We start from the raw sequence: 6,994 nt of genomic DNA, 5'->3' as shown, positions 1-6,994 counted from the left end.
GGCCGTGTTGCACACATTCATGATTCAAGTGCCTGACTTGCGCACGTCGCCATTTATCCCCGGACTTCATTGGAACGTCTATGCACTTCCTGATAATTGCCGCGATGACTGTGTCCGAGTACTTGCAGTGCTGACGTTATTCTCAGAGGCGTGTCGGAATGTCTCCCAGTCCACGTGATCAGAAACAGTCCTGTATACAAGTATAGAATCCATTTGGTCAGACCTGCAATGAAGATGCCATAGACGAAAGTGTCTGGTTCCTCTTTCAGTCTCTGCCTATAGGCGAGGAGTTGCTGAGTACAGTGGAGATACACATCCACACACACACACAGTGAAATACACACACGCACACAGCGCGCACACACGCACACACATGCATGCACGCACACACACACTGGGGTAAAGAGCATTGATCTTACAGAGAATCTGGAGCGAACGGCACTGGTCAGAGCAGCTAAGGGAGCAGAGAGAGACAGGGACAGGTGAATGGGTTGGGAATAGACCCAGTCTAGCTCCAAATGGCTTTTAAATGGATCCCCTCCACGGGGAGCCTAACGCATAATACTGTTGTAGAAGAGCTGGTGGAAAAACACTGATACACACACACACGCACACACAGTCTCACAGTCTCGCTCGCACGCACACACGCACACACGCACACACACACGTGTGCACACAAAATGCAGTGATACTGAATGTGGCTGCTTCTTTTTTTTACCTTATCTTACAAACATAATCCTTTCTAGGCTCGGCAGGCTGCTGCCTGTCCAGACTCAGTGTTGTACACTGCATGTGCAAAAAGAGGTGACATTTGTCTCTGCGAAGGGGAAACCCCTTCACGGATTATTTCACATTTATCTACGATGAGATACAGTTTATCTTATCATCTGACTTCAGAACTGGTCTGTTCTGTGGATTTCGTGTACGTTTATCTCTGCCAGGCGAAAGGGCAAGGGGGTAGATTATGTTTTTGCCCCTGTATCTGTATGGGGCGAATCTGACAAACTTCTTGACTGGTCAGCAGCACATTCCACATTAGTAGGCCAAGGAAAGTACCTCCATGCAATGTATTATTTTCCACATGCTATACCTTTGGCAAATGTTCCCCTCAGAATAGGGACGATGGGGTTCAAGTGGTTAACTTGCACTCTATAATGGAAGTGATTGGGGAATCGTATCTTGAATGCTTGCTCTAGGACTGAGGCCGATTCTAAAAACGGCTTCTGAATCCTGACCTTTCAGAGGAACTTAAAATAATTTAAAAAAAAAAGAATCACACCCGTGTAAAGTGAGGGGCGCTCTTATCATTGTACATCTATATCACCTTCGTCATCAATGTTTATGTTATGCAATGTTTGTGTTTACACATTCATTGTCACTGGCATTTAATGTTTGTGTTAGGACAAAATGTGGGTTACACCCACCAAAAGCTGAACATACCCTCAAAAATGTAAACAAATATATGCTGCTATATACTGTAAATAGCAACAAGAACGCCAAAAGGGGTCCCCGTCCTAAAAGGCTTAAAAGAAAATAAATGATATCAACTTGCTTCCGCGGTGCAAATTCAGCTTCAACCAAATGATCACTATAGGGTGCGGAGGGGGAACAGTTAGGGGTTAGTGGTCTTGCTCAGGGACACTTCAACATCTTGCTGGCCTGGCCTGGAATCGAACCTGGGAAACCGGGGGCGCAGTGTTGTTTTCGTCGACTAAAACTAAAAAAAAAATCACTGTCGGAAACAAAATGGAAACTAAATGAAAACTAAGCTATGATGACTAAAATTAAGACTATTGACAATTTCGTCAACAAATAAAAACTAGACTAAAATGTTAGGAAGGGACTAGTGGACAAGAGATCCAGTATGCTGAAAATAGCTGATCTACAAGCTCACAACGCGTAAAATCAGCCATTACAACTGCATCAAGGCCTGCCAAAACACATTTTAGTCGACTAAATCAACTGTAGATTAAGTCGACTAAAATCTCATATTTAGTCGACTAAAACCAGACTAGCACTAAAACATTCCAGGTGTCTAAAATGTGACTAAAACTAAATGAAAACCGCCCAGGCGGTGGCGTAACCGTCTGGGCACCCGACTGGTAATCCAGTCGCAGTGTGCCGCGGGTTCGACTCCCGAGCCCGACACGGCCTTTACTGCATGTCTTCCCCCATCTCTCTCCCGTTTCCTGTCAGCCTACTGTCTGTCCCTTCAAAAACCAATAAAAGGCGTAAGCCGCAAAAAAATATCTTTAAAAAAAATAAAATAAAAAATAAATAAAAATAAATGAAAACTATTCAAGAGACTATGACTAAAACTAAAATCAAAATTTGCTGTCAAAAACCCCGGGGGGCGCCTCCGGCTCCCAAGGTGGGCTCACTAACCACTCAGCTGTCACCAGTAAATATGGAGTCTATATACCTCATAGACAAGTTATATATGGCTGCAGTTGTACATGGCCTGTAGATACAGTATGATACAGTACAGTACACAGTGTGTGCTCCACTGAGCACATGAACCCTATATCTAGTTATCGCCATTTCCTTGTCCATTAACATTTTAAGCAAGAACCTATAGGCTAAAGACGATTTTCAGCACTAAAGACTACAGAATGCTGTTAAAATATATTATATTAATCTATGTTTCAAGATTTTGTTTTGTTTTGTTTTGTTTTCAGAATCTAGTTTAAGAATCTTGTGGATTATGGGTATTAGGTTTAGATGTAGATTATTCACTGGCAGGTGGGCCTGATACAGTTTGAAGATTACATATTATATTTTCTAGTATTGAAGCAGTGTTGATTGTGTCAGCTATTTTTTATTTTGTTTAGACTCAGGCCTCTTTTTCGTTTTTATCATAGGCTATTTAGTTAAGCTCTTCCTGTTTTTTTTTTTTTATTAATTTCATTCAACATAGTTTTGGTCAATGAAATCAATACCATATTGAAGACATTGTCATGGCTTTAGTAGATCATATCATAAGGGTCCATTTGGTTCCATATGTGTACACTTATCACATGTACACTGAGTATTTGACTGTTTACTGTATGTTATGATTACAAGTTTTACATTTGACTATGGACACAGGTTGGTTCCGTTATGTTAGATAAACTTGGTGCTGTATTTTGTGACATTATCAGTGATTGTGACTATGTCTTCTGGACAGCCATAGTCACAGCGCGTTTCATTTACAGTCAAATGACACCCTGTTTTGTCATGCACTGCAACGGCCCTCGGGGTGGAAAGTGCTGTGATTTGAATTCACACATTGTGTGAGCATCAGTGGCCAGAATATAAAAGCAAAGCAGTAGGGTGACCTTCTTGAAACGGAATCGTTTATGGGCATAGATGATCTTTTATTTGTTTCTGAAAAGGCCAGAGAGTGGCTTTAATAGCCAGCTACTGTCGTCTCAATAATGATATTTTGGTCACAAAGGGAGCCAAGCTGACAGTTTTCTGTGTGTTTTTTTTCATAACTTTTTTCCTGGCCGTCCAGCGTGATATATTAATATAGGTGATATATAGGTGATATATTAATATATCACCTATGAAGAAATGTTATGTTTCTAGTCTGAACCACGGGATCTTAGGGTTTAAGTGTTAAAGGCTACATTACAGCAAAGTGGCACCATTTCAGAATTAAAGGAGCATTCAGTGATTTGGGTGATTTGGGGGAAAAAAAGGTCCACCCGGTAACAAGATGTGCACATGCACACGCTCTACAGTGGGGGAAGTACAACAGACCAACAGCACGTGCACCAAGGCCCGCCCCACTTGATCATGATTGGGGGAAGGCCCCTCTCATCCTGATTGGATGAAGGCTTTGCCACCCAAAGCCCAAACCGAAACTAGGGTTTTTTGACCCCAGGGGCTCACTGGGGACAGGGAGGACCTCCTTGGTCAGCACACTTTATAGTAGGGAGGATTATCCAAAAAATAAGAAAAAATAAGTGATATTTGAATTAAGTGAAATCACTGAATATACCTTTAATCAGTTCTATTTAACACTGACCTGCCTCATCCTGCATTTGTGTCTGACATTCTCTCCTGACTCTAACCGTGACACACTCACATTCACCACCAGGCCTTGAGAAGACTCAAAGAGCCAAGTGAAGCCGAGCTGCTGCACGGTGCTGAGCTAGGCTATTCTTAGTGTGGGTTTGGGCATATCGCCTCAAAGTAGGCTACTGTAATTAGGAGAAAAGGCAGGAACACTTTTTGAAGGTACTGTATACAGGGTGCAACCTGTATACATTTGAGAGAGAAGGCCATTAGCTATGCAGTACATCAAGGCAACCGAAACTGCAGTCAGTCTTCACTATATGGTATATATATAGCACTACAGAGACTGGTATTTTGCAGTGGTGTAAAGTAGCTACCGGTAAGTACATTTAGAGGTACTTTTACTTTACTAGAGTATTTCCAATGTTCTGTACTTCTTTTACTGCTACCCCACTACATCTCAGAGGCAAATACTCTACTTTTACTCCACTACAAAAAAAAAAAACTTTGTTTTTACTTTGTTAAACTAGTGACTTTGTAGATTTGGATTATTATCACAAAACATACATTAACCACTTGAAAATGGCCAATCTACAAGCTCACAATGCGCCGCATCGCATCTGCTATTTTCAAAATATTTTTTTATACATTTGAAAACTTGAAGCACAATGAGTACTTTTACTTTTGGTACTTCATTCAAATTCATTTTGAATTGATGCCTATACTTTTGTACTTTTACTCAAGTACATTTTGAATTCCGGACTTTCACTGATACTTTTACTAGTAGTAAAGTAAAACATTTGAGTACTTTTTCCCACCACTGGTGTTCTGTCGCCAAGCCAGGCCAGGCCAGGTCATCATAATATAACGGATAATTGGTAATTGCAACCTCAAGGGCATTGTTTACAGGCAATATTTTGAGGGAATGGAGATTGACAGTTATAGGCAGGCATAGGATTAGACAAATGGGGCACAAATGATGTGGATACGCTTGCCCGTCGCAGATCTGCTATTTTCCGGGCACGACCCCACACTCGTTGGTTACTGCATGGAGATGCGGCGATGGCATGGATTTCTAAACAAATTCTTTCAAAAATGCTGCGTTCAAGATCAGGAGAGTTACGAGAAAAGGAATGCTAAGAAGATTATGCATGCTTGAATTCATGTACGTTATTCTGGATGTAGCCTGGGGTCCACCTATGCTTTCTATGGCATAGGCAGCTCCCGGCAGGATCCGCCGGGAGAATCTAGACACAGCTGTGCGACATGAGACGAATGCCACAGACGACTAACAGTCTAAGTCCACACTATTGATCCATAATGTATAAATGATAGATAAGGGTTCAGGACAACGACGCCTTTTCGTGGAGGGGTCAGAATGAAATTTGGACTTAGACTGTTTTTCGTCTGTGGTACTCATTATTAATTAGAGCGACAGAGAGAGAGAGGAGCTGTGTGTGTACGTGTGTGCATGTGTGCGTCAATTTAACAAAGGTGCAGACGATCAGAAATCAACAGAGTGATCGACGTTTGCGCTACTCTATGCCGAATTGAAGTGGACTCGGACCTTTTTTTTCCTCCCTGGAAATAAAAACGTCTGGGTTTTTGAGGCTATTCTGGATATGGTTTGGTATCCTTGCTCTTCCACCTTTGTTGTCAGTATGCATCCAAAACGTATCAATATACTGGACTGAAGGCTCACCACCAGCATTCTACAGTAGAGCTGCCAGCTGCTGTCAGCTTGGTTGTTATAATCAGCAGGTTACTGTACTGTATATGTATCTCTCCAGTCAGTGAAAGAGTACCTGCTGTCAGAGCTTGAGTTCCATCTTGTCTTGTCTTGACCCCTCCAATCTGGAAGATCTGCTCCCAGCAAGCCAAATGACGTCATGATGACGTTATGATGACGTCCTCCGGTGATGTTCAGGCCAGATCACAGCCCATACGGGGATGATCTTTACCTCATTTCCAGGACATCTTCACCAGTTTAAATAATATAGCTTATTCTGGGCTAGATCGGACTAGTTATGATATGACTTAAGCCATTAAGAACGGGAACCCCTTTTGTTGTTTTAAGGATTATGTCATACTTTAGCTATTAAAAAATAGCAGATCTACAAGCTCATAGAGCACCGAGTGCTGCGCTATGTTGTAGGTCTGCTATTTTTGAAAAATCGTGAAAATGTGGTGCAAATCTTTGAATATATATTCTTTCAGAGCGTTTTTAAGTCAAATCTTTGCTTCCAGGGAGTCCCTGGATCAACATATTTTCAGATGGGGGTCCGCGGCCAAATACAGATAATTCTGGGGGTCCTTGACATGAAAAAGGTTGAGCACCACTGCCACCACTAACATACAGTAGAAAAGATTTAGAAGACATTTTGTAGAGCTCAGGTCTAAAATGTATGTTGGTTGAAAGCAGGTGATATTCTGGGCCAGATGTGACTATAGTCTTGGTTTTCACTTGATCTGGCCCAATAGAGACGTCCCTAATTCGTCCAGGTCCTGACCGTGCTTACTGGGCTCAGCTCCTCATCTATATCACTGCCACTCACTGACCTGGCCATGCAGCCCTAGTCACATGGAACATAAGGGTTTCAACTACAGCAGTGACAGACGGCGCGTTCGATATCTTATCAGGCTGTGAGTGACCTCCCTACTCTGCAGACGGAGGTATAGTCAGGGTGTCGTCACCTCTCTCAGGCTCAGAGAGGAGAAAAGCAATAAGGTACACTGTACACACCAGTGTCAGTGTTGTTTTTGGCAGCAAATTTTGATTTTAGTTTTAGTCATAGTCTCTTGAATAGTTTCCATTTAGTTTTAGTCACATTTTAGTCACCTGGAATGTCTTAGTGTTAGTCTAGTTTTAGTCGACTAAACATCATAGGATTTTAGTCGACTAAATCTGCAGTTGATTTAGTCGACTAAAATGTGTTTTGGCGGTTCTTGGTGCCGTCGTAATGACTTTTTTTACACTTGCTGAAAATAGCCG

The sequence above is a fragment of the Electrona antarctica genome, assembly GCF_951216825.1.
Source record: "Electrona antarctica genome assembly, chromosome: 9".
In the NCBI taxonomy this organism is placed as follows: Eukaryota; Metazoa; Chordata; class Actinopteri; order Myctophiformes; family Myctophidae; genus Electrona; species Electrona antarctica.
Note: the sequence above shows the minus strand (reverse complement) of the source record.